We start from the raw sequence: 15,642 nt of genomic DNA, 5'->3' as shown, positions 1-15,642 counted from the left end.
CTTGATGAGCTCAAGGCCAAGACAGACTCATCGGTAGAAGTTCCATCCATAGATGAGAAATTAGAGGTGAAAGACATGGCAGAACATGAAAGACAAGATGTACAAGAACTCATAAAAATATTAAAGGAAACCCAAGACAAATATGGGGCGGCAATGACCGAGATTCAACAACTTGAAGAACAGATTCAACTGGGAATCCGTTCAGTGGAAGAAAAGGGAACTGTAAGAAACACAGAGACTGTAAGAATGGCCTCTGAACATGAGCTAGAGAGCATCAAGGCGCAACTTCTCCGAGCGCTGGAAGCCAAAGTACAAGAGGAAAAGAAGGTGAAAGCATTGGAGGAAAAGGTGGATGAAATGGAGAAGACTCTGACCCACAGTGTTCCCGTGGAAGAGTTAACGGTCAGCCAACTCCTTCATATGCTGAAGGACAAGACTCTACAATGGGAACAATCTGAACACGAGCTTCAATCTTCAAAGGGAAGGAGTTCGGAGCTCTCAAAAGTTATGGAAATAGCTGAGGTTGCAACACAGATTTTACAGGGATGCCAAAAGTACGCTGAATCACATCAATGTGAACAGCAGAATGTTGAAACAGCTGCTCCAGTAGAAGGATTGAATAGCCTGATCAATCAATCCCCGAGGGAAGGGGAAGTGTTGAAATCACAAACGAAGTCATTAGTGAAGGATTTGCAGGAAACCCAGGAAGAGCGGGATGAATATGAACGCATGAAGAAGTCTCTTCAGGAAAGATGTCTAGGGAGGGAACAACAGTCGGCTAACGTCCAGTTGGGTACGGAAGAAGTAGCAGGCCCTCTCGCTAGACTAGCTCAGGACGACACCGAATATCACCATGACCTGTTGAGTGACACGGAATATTACGATGACTTGGTCTGCCCAGCTTGTGATGAAAACTCCCAAAGTGCAGAAATCAGGATGAAGCACTTAAAGTCTAAGGAACATAGGGAGATGGTGGCGCTACAGCTGGCAGCGGATAAGGGAGCCCCGAGAGTCTCCAAGAAGCAGAAAAGAAAAAGACGAAGCAGAAGACGATAACCACCTAAATCATTATCACTTCTATCAGATCATGCACGTGGGCCCCACGAAGGGGGCCAAATCAGTTGGAAAGTAGGAAAAATTACCAAGGCAGTCCAGCTGTTTGTAAAAGTCAGCACTGCTGGTTCAGCAGGACGGAAGTTCAAGCTGTTAAGCCAAGGGAAAGACTATTGGATGAGTCACGCTAGAAATGTGAACCGGCTACACCACAGAGATGTTGTTCGGACCGAGTCAAGACCAGAGACTGAATCTGTGAACTGTTCCCGCAGAGACTGAATCTGTGAACTGTTTCCCGCAGAGACTATATCTGTGAATTGTTTTACATGAAGTTGATTATATGTTATGTTTAATGGGGAATAAGTATGTTGTAAGCTAAAAAGGGAGGATTGTAGTGTATGTACCCGTCTACCTTTAAGAGAACTATTGTATGTAACCGTTCACCTTTAAGAGAACTATTTTAGGTGTGGCACTACTTTGTTTGGCTTCTGTATACGGTAATACCGACGGTGACCACACCAGTATATAAGTGTTGTGCCAGGAGTTATTGGGCAGATTCGCCCTGACCTTCGAATAGTAAAGTCCTGTTTTAAGTTACTCTTGGAGTCTGTGTATTAATTAACTAAACAACCCACAGACTTTACAACTTCTTTCCCTTTCTACTTCTTATCTCCACCCAAACTGATTCGACATCTTGATCTTCCGAGCCAAGATCATTTCTCACTACTGCACTGATCTCATCCTTTATTAACAGAGCTACCCCACCTCCTTTTCCTATCTGCCTATCCTTCCAAAATGTCAAAGACCCCTGAATATTCCATTTCCAGCCTTGGTCACCTTGCAACCACGTCTCTGTAATGACTATCAGATCATACCTATTTATTTCTATTTGTGCCGTCAATTCATCTATCTTGTTACAAATACTCCGTGCATTCAGATAAAGCCTTTAATTTTGTCTTTAACATTTTTCCCTACTCTGGCCCTATTTGCTAGGAAATCGTGTTTGACAAATTTATTAGAGTTTTTTGAGGATGTAACTAGCAGGGTAGAAAAAGGGGAAACCAGTGGATGTAGCACATTTGGATTTCCAAAAGGCATTCGATAAGGTGCCACATAAAAGGTTATTACACAAGATTAGGGCTCACGGGGTTGGGGGTAATATAATAGCATGGATAGAGAATTGGTTAACGGACAGAAAACAGAGTAGGGATAAACGGATCTTTCTCAGGTTAGCAGGCTGTAACTAGTGGGGTGCCACAAGGATCAGTGTTGGGGCCTCAGTTATTTACAATCTATATTAATGACCTAGATGAAGGGACCGAGTGTAATGTATCCAAGTTTGCTGACGATACAAAGCTAGGTGGGACAGTAAGCTGTGAGGACACAAAGGGTCTGCAAAGGGATATAGATAGACTAAGTGAGTGGGCAGTAAGTGGCAGATGGAGTATAATGTAGGGAAATGTGAGGTTATTCACTTTGGTAGGAAGAATAAAAAATATTCTGTTTTTCTAAATGGTGAGAAACTTTCAAATGTTGGTGTAGAGAGATTTGGGTGTCCTCGTGCAAGAAACACAGAAAGCTGGCATGCAGGTACAGCAAGCAATAAGGAAGGCAAATGAGTAAGGAAGCCTTGCTACAATTGGCCTTGGTGAGACCACACCTGGAGAACTGTGCACAGTTTTGGTCTTCTTATCTAAGGAAGGATATACTGGCCTTGGAGGCAGTGCAACAAAGGTTCACTAGATTGATTCCTTGGGTGAGAGGGCTGTCCTATGAGGAGAGATTGTGTAGAATGGGCCTATACTCTCTGGAGTTTAGAAGAATGAGAGGTGATCTCATGGAAACATACAAGATTCTGAAGGGGATTGACAGGGTAGATGCTGAGAGGTTGTTTCCCCTGGCTGGAGTGTCTAGAATGAGGGGGCATAGTCTCAGGCTAGGGGGTAGGCCATTTAAGACTGAGATGAGGAGGAATTTCTTCACTCAGGAGGGTTATGAATCTTTGGAATTCTCTGCTTCAAAGGACTGTGAATGCTGAATCTGAGTATATTCAAGGCTGAGATAGATAGATTTTTGGACCCTAGGGGAATCAAGGGATATGGAGATCGGGCGGGAAAGTGGAGTTGAGGTCAATGATCAGCTATGATCTTATTAAATGGCGGAGTAGGCTCGAGAGGCTGTATGGCCTACTCCTGCTCTTATTTCTTATGTTCTTATTACCCCTATCGCTACCCTGCACTATTGCCTTGTACTTTCTCGTTAACCTTCTAAATTTCCCCCTCACTTGACCCCGCCCCACTATTTAGTTTGAAGGAGGTATGAACAGCATACCTCCTTCAGTCTTCCCTTCCTCCTACAACCTCAAGGCTTTTAAAATCCAAGCTAGGAGTCACCAAATCATTCATTCTTAATTTACTTCATCTCATCTGCTACTCTTTGACCTTGGTAGTGCTCTCCACTACCAACCCTGTCCCTTCACCCAAGTTTTTTCCATGAAAGAAGTGCATACAATAAAGCCTTTTGCATTTGCCTTTTTGTCAGATTATGGTAGCTGGCTCTTGACATTTACACTGTCAAATTTGGTTTCCATAAACCTGTGGCAGACTTGTACACCCAGGTAAGCTGGATCTACAAGTCTGCCACCAGACTCTGGAAAATGCCTGATGAATACCTGGCTCCCTGAATCCAAATTAAAGGAAGACCAATAAAAAAAAGCACTAATGTTATGTTCAGTTGCCTAACTGAAGGAGAACTTCGACACAGCTACAGGATCCCCGAGAAAACAAGAAAAGTAGAACAATGTGTCCTACAATGATAGTCAGTACAACTAATGTCAGTATCATTGTTTGACACATTTGGGGGCCACATGTTCATGGAAAAAAATCCATTTGTTCATAGAATCAGAAATTTACAGCACAGAAGGAGGCCATTCAACCCATCGTGTCTGTGCCAGCCGAAACTATCCAGCCTAATCCCACTTTCCAGCTCTTGGTCCATAGCCTTGTAAGTTATGGCACTTCAAGTGCCTATCCAAGTACTTTTTAAATGTGATGAGGGTTTCTGCCTCTACCACCCTTTCAGGCAGTGAGTTTCAGACCCCACCGCCCTCTGGGTGAAAAAGGTTCTCAACTCCCATCTAATCCTACTACCAATTACTTTTACGAGTGTCAGCTGTGGCTCAGTGGATAGCACAGTCGCCCCCGAGTTAGAAGGTTGTGGGTTCAAGTCCCATTCCAGGGACTTGAGCACATAAACCTAGGCTGATACTCCAGTGCAGTGCTGCACTGTTGGAGGTGCTGTCGTTCAGATAAGACGTTAAACCGTCTGTTCTGTCAGGTGGATCTGGCACTATTTCGAAGAAGAGCAGGGGAGTTATCCCTGGTGTCCTGACCAATATTTAACCCTCAATCAACACAACAAAAACAGATTATCTGGTCATTATCCATTTCTGATTGTGGGAGCTTGCTGTGCACAAATTGGCTGCTGCGTTTCCCACATTACAACAGTGACTACACTCCAAAAGTACTTCATTGGCTATATAGCACTTTGAGACATCCGGTGGTAGTGAAAGGCACTATATAAATGTAAGTCGTTTAAATCTATGCCCCCTGATTGTTGACCTCTCTGCTAGAGGAAATCGGTCCTTCCTATCGACTCTATCTAGGCCCCTCATAATTTTATACACCTCATTCAAGTCTCCCCTCAGCCTCCTCTGTTCCAAAGAAAACAACCCCAACTCTCCTTTGTAGGGGGTTTTGGCTTGGGGTTTTTGTCTGGTCAGTCAGTCGTGTGCGGTTCGAATCGCTTCCCCCTTTTTAGTTCTGAGCACCGGACTTATTTACAAGTAGCGATATAGATAAACGAGACCAGTGGTTCGGTGCAAAGAAAACCAATGTTTATTAAGATAGAGAAATAATTATTATACAGAGAAAATCACTATGGATGCAACACAATTACACTTAGCGGGGGAGGAGAAACGGACACATCGAGGGAAAATGACTAAAATGACAATTTTAGCAATCCCCTTAACTCCCACCCTTTACACCTATCTAGGTTGTCTTGTGATGGGCCAGAAAATTGATGCTCACTAGTCTGGGATGTTGAAACGCCTGCTCCGTGCCCTGTTGCCTGTCGATGCTTTTAGGTTTTCACCGCCCCAGAGCAGAGATACCCCAGTAATTCACACGTAACTGCGGGTGTCCTACTTCCCTGGACGGGCTCTTCGTCGACGATCCTCTCGCTGAGTTGATGATACGGCAGGGCACTGGAGGCAAGGCGAGAGAGAGAGAGAGATGGCTTCCCGAGGGACTAGTTATACCCCTCCTGGGAGTCCTTATCTCCCGCCAGATCAGCTTGTTCCTTTGTCTGACCTGGACGTGTTGAAGCTTATACAAAGGAAACCGATCTGGGCCCATCGACCTGGATGGCCGGTTAATCGGTTTTTGAACGTCTCATAAGTGTTTCCCTTTGTCCCACTGGTTTCGTGATGGGGCCATTCCAGTTTGAATGCCCCGTTGATCGTTTGCAAACAGTGCTGATGTCCTCTAACAAAGGTTTGAACGCAGCTATTACATATTGATTGACTGTGCAAACGGCCTTGATGGGTTTTAATCAGAGGCCCGAATGCCACTGGTTTGCTTCTCATGCATAAATGCAGAAGGTTTGCCTGCCTTCTAATTTCTGTAAAGTTCCTTCTTTGTCAGTGTGGTAAACCACTTTTATCGTTCACTATCGTTACACTATAGTTATCACTGTTGTATTGTTATCACTGTTCTCACTGTTGTATCACTATACGAGGTCGCCTCTTGTCGCGCTGTTATACCTGGGCTGACCACCTCCGACTCCGCCCATGGCTCCACCTACCTGCCCAGGTATAAAGGTAGTCGACTGGCTGGTATTCCTCCTTGTTGGACCCGATCACCCACGAGGGTGGGCTCTGTTATTTAGTCAATAAAAACCTTTAGTTACGTTCCTAACTCGTCGCTTTTTATTGGACGAATTGATAGGTATATCAATTTTATTGACTAAATTTTAAAGATGTCTACTACTGGCCAGCCAGAAGCCCTCCCAGAAGCACAGCCACAGCAGCTTTCAGACACCGGGCTACACCAGCCACACCAGCCGGCTTGGCTGCAAGCCCTCAAACCACCGTACCTGGATCTAAACCCACAGGCAGCAAACTCAGCCCTCAATTTCAAACACTGGCTGGACTGCTTCGAATCCTACCTGGAAGAATCCGGCGTCCCTCAGAGATCCAAACTAAGAGTTCTGAACGCCCAAGCGAGCCCGAGAGTATACGCACTCATCCAGGACACGACTACATACGAGGCCGCTATCAACCTACTGAAACAGCAGTACCGGAGCCCGGTAAATTACATGTACACCAGGCACCTCCTGAGATCCCACCCGCAACAGCCAGGAGAGTCTGTAGCTGAATTTTTACGGGCGCTAAGAGCACTCGGCAGGAACTGTGACTTTAAAGCGGTGACGGCTGTTGAAAATACGGAAGACAATATCCGCGATGCCTTTGTGAAAGGCCTACGGTCCGACTACTCACGGCAAAGACTGCTTGAAGCTAAAGACCTCGACCTGGACAAAGCTGAAGCCCTCGCTCTCTCCCTAGAGGTGGCCCATCAGGACCAGGAGGCGTTTTCCAGGTACTGCTCGCGACCCTGGGACTCGGGCCCGACCCCTACCGCAATACCCTTCGCAGCGCCGCCCCCGGGACCTACCTCAGCGTCGGCGTCCCGGACCCGACCGGGACCGCCACCCCCGGTACCGGCTCCGACATCGGGCACCCGCGATCGGGCCACTGGCTGCTTCTTTTGCGGCCAGGAGAAGCACCCGAGGTCGCGCTGCCCAGCCAGGAACTCTACCTGCTCAACCTGCAGGAAGAAAGGCCACTTCTCTAAGGCCTGCAGGAGCGGATCTTCAGAGGCCAGCAGTGCCTCATGCGAACTGTGGGGGCGGCCATCTTCTTTCAAGGCAACTGAGGCCAGCATCCCCACACGTGAGTCATGGGGGCGGCCATCTTTGATCAAGGCAACCGACCCCAGTAGTGCCTCATGTGAGTTATGGGGGCAGCCATCTTCTCCGCCATTTTGTCCTACCTCGTGGGAGACGCCATTTTACCCACCACGCCCGACTGCCACCGGGCCCCCGGACCTGACGACCGCCTCGCCCGCAGACGACAACGACTCGCTTACCTACACACTAGCCTCCGTCACTCTGGATCAAGCCCGCCCACACCACCTGTCCAAGTCGATGATGGACATCAAAGTAAACGGCCACGCCACGACCTGCCTGTTCGACAGCGGAAGCACGGAGAGCTTCATCCACCCAGACACGGTGAGCCACTACTCCCTCCCTGTCCTGCCAACGCGCAACCGAATCTCGATGGCATCGAGGTCCCACACCACGGACATTAGCGGCTACTGTGTTGTGACCTTGTCGGTTAAGGGTACGGAGTATAAAAATTTTAAACTCCTCGTCCTCCCCCAGCTCTGCGCTGCCGTCCTACTAGGGCTGGACTTCCAATCCCACCTCCAAAGTGTAACCCTAGCATACGGTGGACCCCTCCCCCCACTCACAGTCGACAACCAGCGAATGTTAAACCGCCCACCGCGTAACACCTGCAGCCTATCCACCCTCAAGGTGCCGCCACCTTCCCTGTTCGCTAACCTCACCCCCGACTGCAAACCCGTCGCTACCAAGAGCAGGCGGTACAGCGCTGGGGACAGAGCCTTCATTAGCTCTGAGGTGCGGCGCCTCCTGAAAGAGGGCATTATCGAGGGGAGCAACAGCCCCTGGCGTGCCCAGGTCGTGGTCATTAAGACCGGCGATAAAAATCGCCTGGTCATCGACTACAGCCAGACCATAAACAGATACACCCAGCTGGACGCATACCCCCTTCCCCGCATATCTGACATGGTCAATCAGATTGCACAATACCGCGTATTCTCGACCATCGACCTTAAGTTGGCCTACCACCAACTCCCTATCCACCCCGAGGACCGCCAGTACACCGCCTTCGAGGCGAATGGGCGCCTATACCACTTCCTTAGGGTCCCCTTCGGTGTCACCAACGGGGTCTCGGTCTTCCAAAGGGAGATGGACCGGATGGTTGACCAGAACGGACTGCAGGCCACATTCCCCTATCTAGATAACGTCACCATCTGCGGCTGCGACCGGCAGGACCATGACGTGAATCTGGAGAAATTCCTCCGTACGGCCCAACGGCTGAACCTCACCTACAATAAGGAGAAATGTGTGTTTAACACCTCGCGCCTTGCCATCCTTGGCTGTGTAGTAGAGAACGGACTCATCGGCCCTGACCCCGAAAGAATGCGCCCCCTCATGGAGCTACCCCTCCCCCACTGCCCTAAGGCACTTAAGAGAACCCTGGGGCTCTTCGCCTACTCTGCCCAATGGGTGCCCAATTATGCGGACAAAGCCAGACCCCTCATGAAGTCCACATCCTTCCCCCTCACGGAGGAAGCGTGCGCGGCCTTCTCCCTCATCAAGGGAGACATAGCCAAGGCCACAATGCACGCAGTGGATGAGTCCATCCCCTTCCAAGTGGAGAGCGATGCATCCGACTTCGCCCTAGCCGCTACCCTTAACCAGGAGGGGAGGCCGGTGGCCTTCTTCTCAAGGACCCTACAGGGCCCCGAGATCCGACACTCGTCGGTCGAGAAGGAAGCCCAGGCAATTGTGGAGGCGGTACGGTGCTGGAGGCATTACCTGGCAGGCAAACGATTTACCCTTCTCACCGACCAACGTTCGGTTGCTTTCATGTTTAATAACAATCTGAGGGGCAAAATCAAGAATGACAAGATCTTGAGGTGGAGAATCGAGCTATCCACCTACGATTATGATATCTTGTACCGGCCAGGTAAGCTGAACGAACCCCCTGATGCTCTTTCACGAATTACATGCGCCAGCGCGCATATTGATAGACTTCAGACCCTCCACAACGACCTCTGCCACCCCGGGGTCACCAGACTTTACCATTTCATTAAGGCCCGCAACCTGACCTACTCCATCGAGGAGGTCAGGACCATGACCAGGAACTGCCAGACCTGCGCCGAGTGCAAACCGCACTTCTATAGGCCGGACAGAGCAAGCCTGATCAAGGCCACCCGCCCCTTCGAGCGCCTGAGCATCGACTTTAAGGGGCCTCTACCGTCATCTGACCGCAATGTGTACTTCCTCAACATCGTTGATGAGTACTCCCGTTTCCCTTTTGCCTTCCCCTGCCCAGACATGACCAGTACCACGGTCATCAAGTGCCTGAACGACCTCTTCGCCTTGTTCGGGTTCCCGAACTATATACATAGTGACCGGGGCTCCTCCTTCATGAGCGAGGAACTCCGTCAGTTCCTACTAGCGAGAGGTATTGCAGCAAGTAGGACCACCAGCTACAACCCCCGAGGGAACGGCCAGGTGGAAAGAGAGAACGCGACGGTATGGAAGGCCGTCCTCTTAGCCTTAAAGTCTAAGAGCCTCCCAACCTCCCGCTGGCAGGAAGTCCTCCCGACAGCGCTGCACTCCATCCGGTCACTACTTTGCACTGCCGTTAATGCCACCCCCCATGAACGAATGTTTGTTTTCCCCAGGAAGTCGACTACGGGAACCACTCTACCAACCTGGCTGACCTCTCCGGGGCCCGTCTTGCTGCGAAAGCACGTGAGGGCCCATAAAACGGACCCCCTGGTCGAGAGGGTGAACCTCCTGCACGCCAACCCCCAGTACGCCTACGTGGCTTACCCAGACGGGCGGGAGGACACTGTCTCCTTACGAGACCTCGCACCCTCGGGCACTCCGGAGACACCACCTTTACCCCCCCCACCACCCCCCCAATTCCAGCCCAGGTAGACGGCATGCCGGAACCCCACGAGCCTTCGCCGACCACGCAGACACCAGCATTAACACCGGATAATGCAGCACCGCCGCTGCGACGATCGGAGAGGCTTACGAGGCCTCCGGACAGACTGACATACCAGAACTGGTAGTACACTTCACCCCGCCGGACTCAAATCTAAACAAGGGGTGAATGTGGTAAACCACTTTTATCGTTCACTATCGTTACACTATAGTTATCACTGTTGTATTGTTATCACTGTTCTCACTGTTGTATCACTATACGAGGTCGCCTCTTGTCGCGCTGTTATACCTGGGCTGACCACCTCTGAGTCCGCCCATGGCTCCACCTACCTGCCCAGGTATAAAGGTAGTCGACTGGCTGGTATTCCTCCTTGTTGGACCCGATCACCCACGAGGGTGGGCTCTGTTATTTAGTCAATAAAAACCTTTAGTTACGTTCCTAACTCGTCGCTTTTTATTGGATGAATTGATAGGTATATCAGTCAGCCCAAACTGAAACTTACAGGCCTTGGCCATGAGGTTGACCGCAGCCATCTTGTTGAGCCCTGGAGCCCTGGATTTTAAACCCAGTCCAGCCAGGGTTTCTCCAATAAGCCAAAAGTAAATCTTCGGGGGAGACATGAAATTTGTGAATCCTTTCAGTCCCCCCTAGGATACTGAAACTTGCTTGAAGTGTCCAATCAAGGTGAGCAAATTTCTGACCCCCCCACAAACAACCTTCCCCTATATTTATCTATCCATGATCCCTCGACACATACATTCCCCTTACTTAGAGAAAACCGCAGTGCACGACAGGCATCTATCGATAGAAACAATTACTATCTGTTACAATAGTCCAAGCACGGAGGGGGTCCAACACCCCTGCACTACTTGGGACATCATAAAACTTCATTACAACACACAACCTTTAATGAAAATAAACATCAGGCCAAAAAAACATATTTATTAAAAATAACAAATGGAAGGAACGAGTTTTATTAAAAATAGCAAACGGATCTGCCATTACTCGGCAGTGATATGACACAAAACTCACACGGGTGTTTCTTCTTCCACCCGGGCATACTGGTCCTTCCACAACCCTTTTGCTTTAAATTCTACCCCGGGACCCTTTCTCCTACACTGGACACAAACCAGGTAGAGGACGATCCCTAGCTGACAGACTACTAAGATGTGAGGCGCCATTCGAATCCAGGAGGGGACCTCTATACTCTCAAAAACATCCCACCAGGGCGGGGTCGTAATATCTAAAATGTCGGCCCCTATCTGTACAGTCTTCTGTTCCAAAGTGTAGAAGTGCTTTTGTGACACTAGAATGGCTTTTAATAATTTGGTAAGGTGCTCTGGGAGAGGGGGAATCAAGTAACTGAAGTGGGCGACATATTTCTGGAAGTGGGTAAAATTCTCCTCCACAGTGAGGTGAACAGTGGATGGTTCAGGAATGGGGACAATTCGTATCTGTGCCACTTGAACTTCTGCATCAGGTTTGAAACAGAAGCTGCTGTCACTCACCGCGCACCAGCTGTGCTGTCCGTGCTGGTAGTGAGACGCTCCTGTGGTGACGCAATATATCCCACCTCCTATATATGCTACCTGTGGGGGAACATGGCCTTGTGCCATGGCTTCCATGGTACAATTTATAGGTAGTGCGTCAGCAGCTCTGAACCCGCATTGTGGTTTTGAATAGGCATTCAAGTGCTGGGGACACAGGATGATGTGTGCTCCCCGGCTACGGCACCCGGAGAGGTCAGTACCCATCATAGCGTGCTCCCACTTTATGACATAGGGCGAGACCGCTGCAAAACGAATGTGTGCACCCCCTTGAATGATTCCAATGTTCTCCACCCATGACCGGCATTCTTACAATTATCCCTATGATGGTGTGGTTGGACCGCCCACAGTCCACTGGGACTGGGTAGGCCTCAGAAGCTAACCGGAGCTGGCATGGGCTTAATGCGTTCTCAGAAGGGTGGAGGGCTGCGAGGTGTTTGTTGCTGATCCAGGAGGGGACTAAACCTTGCTTTAAATCCTCCAGATTTCTGCGGCCCTCGTCCAGCAACCATGCCCCATACAGCACGCACACCTCGTTTTGCGCAGCCTGGTCAGAAGTGTTTCTGTCCTCCCTGATGAGAGCATTTACCGTCTTCGCATGTTTTTCCAGCTCCGCGATGATCTCCTTCAAATGGAGAGTCATGGCCTGGTCTTCATGCAACTCAGAACCTACCATCTTATTCTCATCAGTTAAAATGCCCTTTAATTGTGTTTTTAGACTATTAATCTGGGTCTGCAGTTCGATGTCATCTAGACTGTTGATGACCGAGGACCCTGTGTTAAAACCAGTTAAATCGTCATTAAAAACACCCCTTCTTTGCCTCCCAACCCCGTCCCAAATCTCGTGGTGAGTATACAATGCGGTCTTATTGACCACCGAAAAGTCAAATTCACAGAACTTTCAAAACATGTCTGTTAATAGGGCTTGATACAATTTGGCAGTCTCTGCAGGGCACCATGTGGGTAAGTGTACCTCAGTGAGGTTTAAAATCACCGAGGCCACCACGTAATGCACCCCTTGGTACAGCACCTGGTCTGTGGGTACTAGTGCCAAGCCGTTCCCTGGTCCCTTGGTGGTGGCGGGGCATCCCTCTGCTACTGTCCGTGACGTCGGGGTCGTGGGCAGGGGCCGTCGGGGGCGGGTCACTAGTTCAGTGGCATTAACCGAGATTGGGGAGTACGGGATCGCCCATGCATCCAGGCGGGACTCCCAGTCCATCCCCCTCCCGTTATTTTGCCACTGGCTGCGGAAAATGATGGAAACGCCTGTGGGGCAGTCTTTCTCTGATCCCCACATACAGACGTAGAACCCCTGATCCGGTTCCCACCAATTATCCCAGCACAGGCTTAACCTTCCCTGGGTCCCTGTAATGGTCCTGTGAGTGTCATTCCCTAACCTTTCCCACTCTACCCTGGGGTTCCCCATGTCTTTGCTTAACTTTCTGAGCCACCACCACCTATCCAGGGGAACGTTCCCTTTACAGGTCAAACATATTCTTTTGCCCACGGTGACGCTAATCCTTGGGGTGACGATTCATATCCTCGGGCACTGGAGGGAGGCCTCCATACGTGAAGCCGGTCTCGCTAGAATACTGGGTTGAATTGGATCCCAGCCATCCTGGCCAGCTCCCCTTGTGGACATACGAGGTGATTTCATCTGCCTCCCGTAGACCACTTCCATCGTGTGCTAGGGGCGCTCTCTTCCCCGAGCATCCGAAGATATGATGGTCCTCGAATTCGCCCCTTCTCGCGAGGCTCAGCCCGAACAGGGCGAGCAGGATTAGGTCTCCACACATTTCGAAATTCTGAAAAAACACATAAAAGCATCTAGCCAGGTTCCCTGGAGGCTCCCTGGCTCGGAGGAAGTGTGATCGGGTCCCGCGACCTTGGCTCACGTAGACAGCACTCTGGAATGGTTCCAAGCATAAAACTTATAGACTACCGGTTCCTTACGTAGAATTAAATCAAAAACACCCTAACTTAACCCTCTATACACATTACTTAGAATTATACTACCTAAACTATATACACCCGCCGCCCGTCTCCGGTCGGCCAGCCTAATCCCTGTTTGGGCTGCTGCAATGCCTGCGGCGTGGCTGCACTGATCTCCACTTCTGGTCCCTTGCAGTTTATGGCTGCTGGCTGGGGACCTCTGTCTTTTGGCTTCTCCCTGACACGAGAGTCCGCCCTTTTTAACTGAAGAGCCGGTGACCATACTTTTCTGGGCTGGGGTGGCCGAGGAGACCTCCTAGGGAGTGCTACTGGTGGGGCTACCCTGGCGAGCGGACCCTTGGCCCGTGTGTGATGAAATATTCCATTCATCACTGCCTGTGACTGTGGTTGGTTTCAGGTTTCAGTTCCCTTACCTCTATTGTATATTGTAATGTATTGTGTGTAGGGCTCCGCCCATACCTGGCCCCTATGTAAGCAAGCTCAGTCTGGCCTCATATCCAGTACTGCAGACCTCCAGATGGAAGATACCTCTCTCCACTGCGTGTTACCTTCTAAGTTAATAAAAGCCTTGTTTTGTTTCGCTAACATCGAGTCTCGGAATTATTGAGGCACATCAATTTTATTAACTTATTTTTCAACACAATGGATCAACTCCTAAAACCCGAACGTTTGGATTTGGACCAGCATGCTTCGGACGCATCGGCATGCTTCGGACACTGGTTTATGTGTATGGAATCCTTCCTGGACAATTCCGCAGCCGTCAAAGACGCTACGGACGCTGCGAGTATGAAACTCGGAATTCTGCGGAATTGGGTAAGCCACCGGGTTTACCCCCTCATCCAAGACGCCGACACGTACCTGGCCGCCTGCGACATCTTAAAGGCGCATTACCAGCAGCCTACGAATGAGGTGTATGCTAGGCATCTGCTCGCTACTCGCGCACAGCGACCTGGGGAATCGGTGGAGGAGTTCCTAGGCACCCTGAAAATGCTTGGCAAAGACTGCAAGTGCCAAGATGTAAAAGCCGCAGTGTACACTGACGAGCTTGTTCGCGATGCCTTTATCACAGGCCTCAGCTCCACTTACATCCGGCAGAGACTGCTGGAAAAAACGGGATTGGACCTGAAACAGGCTGCGGACACCGTGCGATCCCTGGATGTGGCCCAGAGAAACTCGGACGCCTACTCTTCAGCCCGCGCCGTCCACGCCGCCACGTGTGCACCAACGGCGCCGCCATCTTGGAAGGCATCTTCCCCGCCCGGCAGCCCGACACCGTCGGGGCCCCGCTCTCCCCCCCAGAAGCCCTACGACAGCTGCGACGCGTCGGGGACCCAACTGCTACTTCTGCGGGCAGCCAAAGCACACCAGAAACCTGTGCCCGGCGAAAGGCACCACCTGCTTTAAGTGCGGTAAGAAGGGGCACTTCGGGAAGGTGTGCAGAGGGAACCCCGCCGGAAAACCCGCCACCGCCGCGTGTGCACCGTGGGAGCGGCCATCTTGGACGCCATCTTGCCCGACCTCGTGGGGTCCGCCATCTCATGAGCAGACAGCGTGGACGCCATCTTGTCTCGATCAGGGCCCTACAGTGGCATCGGTCACAGTGGACCAGACCAGGCCGCACCCGCTATCCAAATCAATGGTGGACATCGAGGTAAACGGGTGCCGGGTTAAATGTTTAATTGACAGTGGAAGCACGGAGAGTTTTATCCACCCTGAACTGGCACAACAACTCTCCCTAAAGGTGGTCCCTACTCAGGGTACCATCTCTATGGCTGATAAAACCCAGACATCGACCATTCTGGGTTACTGCACGGTACAATTGTCCGTTAACGGAACTGTATACGATAATTTTAAAGTATTAATCATGAAGAATCTATGTGCGAGCGTGATCTTGGGCCTGGATTTCCAGTGCAACCACCAAAGCATCACGCTCAAGTACGGTGGGTCCCAGCCGCCCCTCACAGTCTGCGGTCTGGCTACCCTGAAGGTAAAGCCGCCTTCGCTATTCGTGAACCTTACCCCTAACTGCCGGCCAATAGCGACCAAAAGCAGGAGGTACAGCTGGGAGGACAGGCGGTTTATCGCGACCGAGGTAGACAGGCTCCTGAAAGAGCGCATTATTGAACGCAGCAACAGCCCGTGGCGCGCCCAAGTGGTAGTGGTAAGGGGTAGCGAGAAGAAACAGATGGTGATCGACTATAG

Source organism: Somniosus microcephalus, chromosome 15 (genome assembly GCF_052327205.1).
Source record: "Somniosus microcephalus isolate GS21.2 chromosome 15, FLI_Smic_1.0, whole genome shotgun sequence".
Classification (NCBI taxonomy): domain Eukaryota; kingdom Metazoa; phylum Chordata; class Chondrichthyes; order Squaliformes; family Somniosidae; genus Somniosus; species Somniosus microcephalus.
The sequence above is the reverse complement of the archived record's forward strand: the minus strand, read 5'-3'. Positions refer to the sequence as shown.